This window comes from Drosophila albomicans, unplaced genomic scaffold (assembly GCF_009650485.2).
Source record: "Drosophila albomicans strain 15112-1751.03 unplaced genomic scaffold, ASM965048v2 utg000240l_pilon, whole genome shotgun sequence".
NCBI classification, from domain to species: domain Eukaryota; kingdom Metazoa; phylum Arthropoda; class Insecta; order Diptera; family Drosophilidae; genus Drosophila; species Drosophila albomicans.
Window position 1 is genome coordinate 37501 of NW_026263572.1, and position 12078 is coordinate 49578.

Below are 12078 nucleotides of genomic sequence, written 5' to 3' on the forward strand. Positions count from 1 at the left end.
AGCATATATGCTGTGACCCGAAAGATGGTGAACTATACTTGATCAGGTTGAAGTCAGGGGAAACCCTGATGGAAGACCGAAACAGTTCTGACGTGCAAATCGATTGTCAGAATTGAGTATAGGGGCGAAAGACCAATCGAACCATCTAGTAGCTGGTTCCTTCCGAAGTTTCCCTCAGGATAGCTGGTGCATTTAACTGTTGTATAAAATAATCTTATCTGGTAAAGCGAATGATTAGAGGCCTTAGGGTCGAAACGATCTTAACCTATTCTCAAACTTTAAAATGGGTAAGAACCTTAACTTTCTTGATATGAAGTTTAAGGTTATGATATAATGTGCCCAGTGGGCCACTTTTGGTAAGCAGAAACTGGCGCTGTGGGATGAACCAAACGTAATGTTACGGTGCCCAAATTAACAACTCATTCAGAAACCATGAAAGGCGTTGGTTGCTTAAAACAGCAGGACGGTGATCATGGAAGTCGAATCCGCTAAGGAGTGTGTAACAACTCACCTGCCGAAGCAACTAGCCCTTAAAATGGATGGCGCTTAAGTTGTATACCTATACATTACCGCTAAAGTAGATGATTTATATTACTTGTAATATAAATTTTGAAACTTTAGTGAGTAGGAAGGTACAATGGTGTGCTTAGAAGTGTTTGGCGTAAGCCTGCATGGAGCCGTCATTGGTACAGATCTTGGTGGTAGTAGCAAAATAATCGAATGAGACCTTGGAGGACTGAAGTGGAGAAGGGTTTCGTGTGAACAGTGGTTGATCACGAGTTAGTCGTCCTAAGTTCAAGGCGAAAGCCGAAAATTTTCAAGTAAAAAAAAGTAACTAAAATTTATATTTTGTCATAATTAAAAAACTTGAATAAATTTTGAACGAAAGGGAATACGGTTCCAATTCCGTAACCTGTTGAGTATCCGTTTGTTATTAAATATGGGCCTCGTGCTCATCCTGGCAACAGGAACGACCATAAAGAAGCCGTCGAGAGATATCGGAAGAGTTTTCTTTTCTGTTTTATAGCCGTACTACCATGGAAGTCTTTCGCAGAGAGATATGGTAGATGGGCTAGAAGAGCATGACATATACTGTTGTGTCGATATTTTCTCCTCGGACCTTGAAAATTTATGGTGGGGACACGCAAACTTCTCAACAGGCCGTACCAATATCCGCAGCTGGTCTCCAAGGTGAAGAGTCTCTAGTCGATAGAATAATGTAGGTAAGGGAAGTCGGCAAATTAGATCCGTAACTTCGGGATAAGGATTGGCTCTGAAGATTGAGATAGTCGGGCTTGATTGGGAAACAATAACATGGTTTATGTGCTCGTTCTGGGTAAATAGAGTTTCTATCATTTATGGTAGTTTCTTGTTCCCCGGATAGTTTAGTTACGTAGCCAATTGTGGAACTTTCTTGCTAAAATTTTTAAGAATACTAGTTGGGCAACCAGCTAGTTCTTTTAAATTATAACGATTATCAATTAACAATCAATTCAGAACTGGCACGGACTTGGGGAATCCGACTGTCTAATTAAAACAAAGCATTGTGATGGCCCCTAGCGGGTGTTGTCACAATGTGATTTCTGCCCAGTGCTCTGAATGTCAAAGTGAAGAGAAATTCAAGTAAGCGCGGGTCGACGGCGGGAGTAACTATGACTCTCTTTAAAATAGCCAAATGCCTCGTCATCTAATTAGTGACGCGCATGAATGGATTAACGAGATTCCTACTGTCCCTATCTACTTCTCAATTTTTCGTTGCGAACGAACTTCCGAAGTGAGCAGACGTGCGTCCCGTGCGCTCCGTACGAAAATCGCGTAACACGATAAAAACAGTGCCGACAAAGACGGAATTTAGTGTGTCCCGTGCGGGAACCTAAACGCAATAATTTGGATAGAAAAATAGTGACAGTGACACTTAGATTTTCCGAGAAATTTAATTTCTTTTGTGGGAAATTAATACCACGTGCGTGAAAAGTTCTAGTTTCTAGTTCTAGTTCTAGTTCTAGTCCTAGTTCTTTCAGTGAATAGCAATAAAAGAAGAAGAGAAAAATAAGAAAGTTGAGAAAAGCTCACAGTTTTTGTCACGGACAAAAGCTTGTTTAATTTGGACCTTACACTGAGGTACTGCTTGCCACAAGTGTACTGGTTGCACTGCTTGGGTTTACTGCTTGCAGTATTTCTTCTGCGGTTGTTGTGATGAACAATAAAATGCGCGGAATGTCGAGTGTGTGTAGCGAGTCTGAAATGTCCATTTCAGAGGATCGCCCAAAAGTGAAAGAGAGAAAGGAGCAGACGGGCGCGGAATAGGGCTGTATCGTCGCCCATCTTGGTTGCGAGCGACGATGCCTCCTCTGCCAAGCGGCTGGCTGTCTCCTTCATTGGAGCCAACGCCGATGGAGCAGCCGTCAACGATGTCGCCACTGGATCCGCCGCTGGAGCCGCCGCTGGAACCGCCGCTGGAGTCGCCGATGGAGTTGCTGCTGCTACTGCCGCCCCTGCACCCCGCTACGGTGGAGGCTATCGCCCGAATGAGCGGGCCTGCCTGTCCAGCTCCTGCTGGTAATTTTGTTTGCTGCCAGTGTGGTGAAGGAAGGGTCTGATGCCGTATTGGCTCAGCTGGCGGGTGTAGACCAGACGGTGAGGTCCGCTGTGCTGCGCGCTGGAATGGCGCCGGAAGCGGCCATCGCCGTTTTGGAGGCAACTGCCCGGCTTGGCGAGCTGGTGACCGCGCTAGTTGTGCGAAACGCCGTTTTGGAGACGAAGGTTGCGTTGTGCCAACCAGCTGCTGCGCCCTTTTACGGCCCCAAGTACGAGTGGTGCTGGCACCAGAGCTGTCTCCGGCCGTTGCCCCGATTGCCGCACCACCTCGAATGCTCCTGCAGCCAAGAAGCCCGTGGAAACGTGGTCGGCTGTGGTGACGAGCAAGGACCCGACAAGTGTCGGGCAAGGAGATTGCCGATAAGGTATGAGCCAAGTTGCTCCAGCTCTGGGCGTTAGGGTTCCACGAATCCGTGAATTGAAGCGCGGTGGCGCCGTCATTCGTACGCCGTCAGAAGTGAAATCAAAAAAAGTGGTGGCCAACGCGAAGTTCAACGAGGTCGGTCTGGAGGTTGAGCGCAACCGTGGAGTGAGGTCGAAAGTCACCGTGTTCGACGTGGACACAGCGATTCTACCGGAAGTCTTCATGGACGAGCTCTATGAGAACCACTTCAAGGAGGAGTTCTCGCGCGTCGGCCTTCAAGAAGATGGTGCATATGGCGTCGAAGCCGTGGTCGGTCACTGACGGTGTCAGAATCAATCTGACACTAGAATGTGACGAAAAGGCGCAAGCGGTGCTTGATAAGACCGGACGGGTCTACATCAAGTGGTTTCCCCTTCCGCTGTAGGTCGCTCGTCCGAACATACGCGTGTCATCGCTGTGTGGGATTCGACCACAAGGTTTCACAATGCCGATTGAAAAACGAAGTATGCCGCCAATGCGGGCAGACCGGCATGTAGCGTTGAAATGTGCTAGCCCGGTGGACTGCCGAAACTGCCGTTTCAAGGGGCTTCCCTCCGGGCATTACATGCTGTCGAGACGTGCCCAATATATGGTGCGGTCTTAGCAAGGGTGCAAGCTAGACATTAAATGTTTAGCTTCATCCAAGCTAATTGTGGTCGAGGTCGAGCCGCTACCGTTTGAGTTTGCAAACTCGGTGCGAGACTCCCGCCACATGTTCGCTTTGGTGCAGGAACCATACGTCGACAAAAGACACGGCATTACGGGCATTCAGCCGGGATGCGTGTGTTTGCTGATCGGCGTTTGAAGGCTGCCATCTTTTTGGACGACCCGGATGCCATCTGTATGCCTATTGAGTCGCTCATCACGGACTTTGGCGTATGCGTGAGTGTCACTGGAAGATTTGGCTCAATCTTCTGAGCTCCGTGTACTGCCAATACAACACTGATTTGGAACCGTACCTTGCGTATATCTAGATGCGTGCTACTACTGGCTGGTAGCAATCCGGTTATCTGTGGCTTGATGCGAATGCAGTGTCCCCTTGTGGTTCAGCAAATCGCTCGAGCGTGCTCGTGGCGACTTGAACCGCCGAAGGGGTGAGCTGCTGACCGAATGGATTCTAGAATCGAGCCGGCGTGCTAAATGAGGTCAGTAGTTTGTATACGTTCGATAATCACCCGCGGACAGAGTGATATCGACGTCACGATTGCCAACGAAGCAGCGCTTATGTGGGCCGCATATGACTGGAGAGTGGACGAGTGGGACCTCAGTGACCACAACACGATTTGTGTTTGAGGTGACGCGAGACCCCAGAGACACAGTTGAGAGCGATGCTCCTGTTCCGTCTGGAACTTCTCCAATGCACGTTGGCAGTCGTTCCGTGGTGAGCTTGGTATGCAAGCTTGAGGATTCCCGCAGGACTAACGGATGTCCATTGATGACCAGGTGTCTGCAACGCGTGCACTGGTGCACAGTGTATGCGACCATGTATTTGGACGCAGGCAGCCGAGAGCCGTTCGGAAAGTGGTCTGGTGGAATGCCAACCTCAGTACGAAGCGCCGAGAGGTCAGGAGACTGAGGCGGCGGCTACAGAATGCTCGCGTCGTGGCAGCGATGAAGCAGGGCGACTTGCTACCGACCTGCGGATCTCCGTGGGTCAGTACAAGAAGCTTATTCTGTCGGCAAAAGGAGGACAACTGGCGTCGCTTCGTTGGAGATAATCGGGATGACCCCTGGGGGCATGTCTACAGGATTTGCCGACGTCACAAACGGAATTCCGAGCTGGGCTGCCTACGGGTAAATGGCGAGCCAGTCGTAACATGGCACGACTGTGCGAAAGTGCTCCTCCGTAACTTTTTCCCCGTTGCGGAGTCGAATGCACCGATTGCCATCCCAGATGTGCTTCCGCCCACACTCGACGAGTACTTCAAGTGAGTGCTTGTGTCGCCAGGCTACGGAGCAGACGCTCGCCTGGCATGGACGGCATCACTGGAGTGATCTGTAAAGAGGTTTGGCGTGCTATTCCGCAGCATCTTACAGCGTTGTATTCCCCGCTGTTTAGCCGAGGACATTTCCCTTCTGAGTGGAAAAACGCCCGCGCGTTGTGCCACTTCTCAAGGGGCCCGATAAGGACAGGAGCGATCCTGGCTCTTATCGTGGTATATGTCTGCTACCAGTCTTTGGTAAGGTGCTCGAGGGTATCATGGTCAAGCCGAATGAAGGACATGCTCCCGGAGGGCTGCAGATGGCAATTTGGATTTCAACCTGGACGCTGTGTGGAGGATGCCTGGAGACACGTGAAGAGTACTGTCGACGCCAGCCCGGCAAGATATGTACTCGGAATCTTCGTGGATTTCAAAGGAGCATTTGACCACATGGAGTGGGATGCTATGCTACGCCGGCTGATCGACTCAGGCTGCCGAGAAGCCAGCTTGTGGCGAAGCTTCTTCTCTGGCAGGAGTGCGTGCATCGTCAGCCGATACGAGGAAGCATCTGTGCTGGTGACCAGAGGTTGCCCACAGGGTTCCATCAGTGGTCCATTCATTTGGAACCTCATGATGGACGTGCTTCTTCGGCGCGCTTGGAGCCTTTGTGCAAACTGAGCGCGTATGCAGACGACTTGCTGCTTCTCGTTGAGGGAAACTCCCGAAACGATCTGGAGTCGAAAGGAGCGGAGTACATGTCCATCGTAGGAGCTTGGGGAACAGAGGTAGGCGTGTCCGTCTCCACCAGTAAGACGGCTGTCATGTTGCTGAAAGGCCAATTATCGGCTAATAGGCGGCTGGGGTACGGTTTGCTGGAGCAAGCTTGCCCTACGCTGACAAATACCGGTATCTGGGCATCACACGGTCGGCGAGCGGTTGAATTCAACCCGCATATCGCGTCTTTACGTGATCGGGCTGAGCGGAGTCGTTGGTGTTTTGGCACGCGTACTACGGGTCGACTGGGGGATCAGTCCCCGTGCCAAGCGGACCATTTACACTGGACTCATGGTGCCTTGTGCGCTATTTGGTGCCTCAGTGTGGTATGCCACGGCGATGAGACTAGTAAGGGCCAGGAGGCACCTATTGTCCTGCCAAAGGCGCATCCTTCTTGGATACCTACCGGTGTGCGTACAGTGTCCACTGTGGCACTGCAAGTTCTTGCTGGTGTTCCCCGTTTGATCTGGCTGCCAAGAAATTGGCAATTAGTTTCAAACTCAAGCGCGATCACCCGCTGGAGGAGGAGCGACTGGCTGTTTGGTCAAGATCTGTCGGTCTTAATCACAAGCAGAAGATGGCGATGCTGGACGACCGTATGCTGCAGGAGTGGCAAAGCAGATGGATAATGGTGATGAACCGGCCGGGGTGACTCATCTTTTTATCCCGGATGCTGGGTTCGTCTTCAGCAGGCGAGACTTCGGTTTCAGCCTACGTGCTGGATTCCTGCTGACAGGCCATGGATCGCTGAATGCATTTCTGCATGAGAGACGTCTAAGCGCGAACGCCTGCATGTCTATGCGGTGCGGATAGCGAAGATGCGCTGCACGTTCTGTGTGTATGCCCCATATATGCAGATTTGCGTCACCTCGATGGACTTGGGATCGAATACCTGCATGGCGTCTGGAGGGTTTCTGGAGCGGTGGCGACACAGGAGAGGATGCAGCTATTGCAAAACATTTGCCGATGCCGTGTTCACAAGGCGTCGGCAATTGTTGTACCAGGAGGCGACGAATGTCCGGCAGTCCCGAGCTGAATGGCTAAAACTGCATCACCCGTGTGGTTGGCGGGTCCTTAGAATTCCTCCACAGCTTCCTGCTTGTCATGTCGTATGAGGCGACTAAACGGATAATTTCTTTTGGGCTGTCAGTCCCCGAGCTGAAAAGCTAAAACTGGCCTCACCCGTGTGGATGACGGGTCTTAGAATTTCACCACAGTGGACCTCCACTTATCGTACGAAGCGATTCTCGAGGTGCGTCACCAACGCTAACTGTTTGGAGTTAAATTGGGTAGTACCCTTGTGGTACGAAACCTGACCGGAGGTCTTCTGGTACCACGGGAGCCAGGTGCCCGCGGACTTTTGTCCGTCCTGGCACGGTTGTGGCCCTTCGGGAGCATCGTGGTGGCTGTGGTTTATATCCAAATGCGGAGAGAGCGGAGTGCTGGACGTGGAGTTGCGTAATACAACGGTTGCCGTGAACCACAGATCGGCAGAGGTTTTAGGTGGGCCTCGCTCCCACACAGGAGGAAGTGTCCAGTCCAAACAACTGGCTCTTCAAATGTGTACCTGCGGTGAATTCCAAGGGGGCGCTGATCATGCTTAAATTGATCCTGTGCTCGGGCACCGTGTGATAAGTCACTTGTGACAGGTGCACACGTAAAACACCGGAATTTATGTCCCTATCTACTAACCTCATGATGGATGTGCTTCTTCGGCGCTTGGAGCCTTTGTGCAAACTGAGCGCGTATGCAGACGACTTGCTACTTCTCGTTGAGGGAAACTCCCGAAACGATCTGGAGTCGAAAGGAGCGGAGTACATGTCATCGTAGGAGCTTGGGGAACAGAGGTAGGCGTGTCCGTCTCCACCAGTAAGACGGCTGTCATGTTGCTGAAAGGCCAATTTATCGGCTAATAGGCATCGGGGGTACGGTTTGCTGGAGCAAGCCTGCCTACGTTGACAAATACCGGTATCTGGGCATCACGGTCGGCGAGCGGTTGAATTTCAACCCGCATATCGCGTCTTTACGTGATCGGCTGAGCGGAGTCGTTGGTGTTTTGGCACGCGTACAACGGGTCGACTGGGGGATCAGTCCCCGTGCCAAGCGGACCATTTACACTGGACTCATGGTGCCTTGTGCGCTATTTGGTGCCTCAGTGTGGTATGCCACGGCGATGAGACGAGTAAGGGCCAGGGATGCACCTACTGTCCTGCCAAAAGGCGCATCCTTCTTGGATTCCTACCGGTGTGCCGTACAGTGTCCACTGTGGCGCTGCAAGTTCTTGCTGGTGTTCCCCGTTTGATCTGGCTGCCAAGAAATTGGCAATCAGTTTCAAAACTCAAGCGCGATCACCCGCTGGAGGAGAGCGACTGGCTGTTTGGTCAAGATCTGTCGGGTCTTGATCACAAGCAGAAGATGGCGATGCTGGACGACCGTGTGCTGCAGGAGTGGCAAAGCAGATGGGATAATGGTGATGAACCCGGCCGGGTGACTCATCTTTTTATCCCGGATGCTGGGTTCGTCTTCAGCAGGCGAGACTTCGGTTTCAGCCTACGTGCTGGATTCCTGCTGACAGGCCATGATCGCTGAATGCATTTCTACATGAGAGACGTCTAAGCGGAACGCCTGCATGTCTATGCGGTGCGGATAGCGAAGATGCGCTGCACGTTCTGTGTGTATGCCCCATATATGCAGATTTGCGTCACCTCGATGGACTTGGGATCGAATACCTGCATGGCGTCTGGAGGTTTCTGTCCAGCGGTGGCGACACAGGAGAGGATGCAGCTATTGCAAACATTTGCGATGCGTATTCACAAGGCGTCGGCAATTGTTGTAGCCCAGGAGGCGACGAATGGGCCGGCAGTCCGAGCTGAATGGCTAAAACTGCAATCGACCCGTGTGGTGGTGGCGGGTCTTAGAAGCTCCACAGCTTATCCTGCTTGTCGTATGAGGCGACTAAACGGATAATTTCTTTTTGGCTGTCAGTCCCGAGCTGAATGGCTAAAACTGCAATCACCCGTGTGGTTGGTGGGGTCTTAGAATTCCTCCACAGCTTATCCTGCTTATCGTATGAGGCGACTAAACGGATAATTTCTTTTGGGCTGTCAGTCCCGAGCTGAAAAGCTAAAACTGGCCTCCACCCGTGTGGATGACGGGTCTTAAGATTTCGGCACAGTGGACCTCCACTTATCGTCCGAGCGATTCTCGAGGTGCGTCACCAACGCTAACTGTTTGGAGTTAAATTGGTAGTAACCCTTGTGGTACGAAACCTGACCGGAGGTCTTCTGGTACCATCAGCCCAGGTGCCCGCGGACTTTTTGTCCGTCCTGGCACGGGTTGTAGCCTTCGGGAGCTACGTAATGGACAAAACGTTGTTATGCAAGCGATCTGCGGAGACGAGAGGAGTGCAGGTACGGACCAGTTGCACAATAACCGGTTGCCGTGAACAGTGGTATGACGGCTACGAGTCCGTTGATTATGCCTGAACGCCTCTAAGGTCGTATCCGTGGAGGAACTGCAATGAAAATAAGGGGCAATTTGCATTGTATAAGCTGCGGTAAAAGTTTATTTAATGTTAAATAGGCGCTGATTATGTGAGCCTTAATATTGAATTGGCCTGTGATCGATCACCTGGTGTGCCAATCATATGTTAAAACACATAACACTACTCTTATTGTTTCCTTACTTACTTGATTAATGGAACGTGTATCATTTCCTAGCCATTATACGGGATATATTTATTATATCTTATGGTATTGGGTTTTGATGCAAGCTTCTTGATCAAGTATCACGAGTTTGTTATATAATCGCAAACAAATTCATTAATGAGAGAGTGCATTTATGTGTCTTAAATTAAAAATTTGGTATAACTCCAATTACTCAGGTATGATCCAATTCAAGGACATTGCCAGGTAGGGAGTTTGACTGGGGCGGTACATCTCTCAAATAATAACGGAGGTGTCCCAGAGCCAGCTCAGTGCGGACAGAAACCACACATAGAGCAAAAGGGCAAATGCTGACTTGATCTCGGTGTTCAGTACACACAGGGACAGCAAAAGCTCGGCCTATCGATCCTTTTGGTTTAAAGAGTTTTAACAAGAGGTGTCAGAAAAGTTACCATAAGGGGATAACTGGCTTGTGGCGGCCAAGCGTTCATAGCGACGTCGCTTTTTGATCCTTCGATGTCGGCTCTTCCTATCATTGTGAAGCAAAATTCACCAAGCGTTGGATTGTTCACCCATGCAAGGGAACGTGAGCTGGGTTTAGACCGTCGTGAGACAGGTTAGTTTTACCCTACTAATGACAAAACGTTTGTTGCGACAGCATTCCTGCGTAGTACGAGAGAAACCGCAGGTACGGACCCAATGGCACAATACTTGTTCGAGCGAACAGTGGTATGACGCTACGTCCGTTGGATTATGCCTGAATGCACGCCTCTAAGGTCGGTATCCGTGCTGGACTGCAATGATAAATAAGGGGCAATTTGCATTGTATGGCTTCTAAACCATTAAAGTTTATTATTCATTTAATAGACGACGATGGATGTATGCAAATGTTACATATAACATAGTAAATTGGGAGGATCTTCGATCACCTGGTGGCGCGCTAGTTATTATATTAAAACATTATTTAATACAATGACAAAGCCTTGAATCAATTGTAAACGACTTTTATAACAGGCAAGTGTTGTAAGTGGTTGAGCAGCTGCCATACTGCGATCCACTGAAGCTTATCCTTTGCTTGACGATTCGATAAAATATATATGTTTAAGGCATATATATAAAATAATATTATATATATATATTTATATATATAAATATGCAATTATATGCATAATTATTAATTATGTGTTATATTAATTACGCATATAAGAAGAAATTTATATAATATATAAATATATTGGTATATATATATAAATAAATAATATATCTATGTGTGTACAAAATATACTTGTGTATTTTTAAAATATGCATTTATTTAGTATGCGTTAGTTATATATATTTATTTGGTAGCAAAAGGAACGCCATTATATTAGTGGCGAAAATTAATAATATGCATAGTAAGTATATCTATGTATACAAAATACTTGCATATTTTATATATGCATTTATTTATTATGCGTTGGTTATATATATTTATTTGGTAGCAAAAGGAACGCCATTATATTAGTGGCGAAAATTAAGAATATGCATAGTATAGTATATCTATGTGTACAAAATACTTGCGTATTTTATTATATATGCATTTATTTATAATGCGTTGGTTATATATATTTATTTGGTAGCAAAAGGAACGCCATTATATAGTGGCGAAAAATTAAAAATATGCATAGTATATCTATGTGTACAAAAATACTTGCGTATTTTAAATATGCATTTATTTATTATGCGTTGGTTTATATATATTTATTTGGTAGCAAAAGGAACGCCATTATATTAGTGGCGAAAAATTAAAAATATGCATGAATATGCATATTGTGTAGTACTTGTATATTATTGCTATTATGTGTTTTTAGCATTTATTTAGTAGTAAGCGTTAGGTTTATTATATATATTTTATTAGCCAGAAGGACGCCATCATATTTAGTGGCGAAATTAAAAAATATGCATATTTATATCTATGTGTACAAAATACTTGTGTAGGATTAAATTATACATTTATTTAGTGCAAATACATGAATTTGGTAGCCAGAAGGACGCCATCATATTAGTGGCGTAATTAAAAAAATATGCTGATATAAAAAATATATATACATTTATGTATGTATCTATCTATATGAACAGAATACTTGCGTATTTTAAGTATGCATTTAATTTCATACACAATTATGTGTTTGGTAGCAAAAGAACGCCATCATATTAGTGGCACAAATTAAGACATGAGATATGAGTTCAGCTTTGACAAAATTTTCAACATATGAAAATTGAAGAAAAAACTTTTAATAGCATTTACTGTTTTTATATAATAGATTTTATTAACTTAATGAGGATGGTGAGATTTGAACTGCAGCATATGATATGAGTGGCGAAGATGAAGAAAAAGATTGTATATTGAAAATTAGAAAAATACTTGGTGATTTATAGCTAGTTGAATTTATTTATTGAGATGAGGTTACTTTGATATGATATGCGGTAGCAACGAGAGATGAGTATGACAAAATCAACATAGTGAAAAAACTTTTTAAATATCATAATACAGTTATTAATAAAATGTGTAGATTTTGAAATACTTGAGTATTTTTTTAAATGGTGAATTTTTTATTGTACTGCAGCCGATTAGTTCTATAGAATGAGTTCAACTTTGAACAAAAAATTCAACATATGAAATTGAAGAAAAACGCATCATATTTCAGTTTATAATATTGGATAAGATTTTGAATTA

The 12078-nt window shown here is 46.8% G+C and overlaps 1 pseudogene; it reads left to right on the top strand.

The window, feature by feature from the left end:
• The window catches only part of LOC117577435 (large subunit ribosomal RNA), a 2801-nt pseudogene extending 984 nt beyond the window's left edge, over nucleotides 1-1817 (top strand).
• The last annotated feature ends 10261 nt before the right edge of the window (nucleotides 1818-12078 follow it).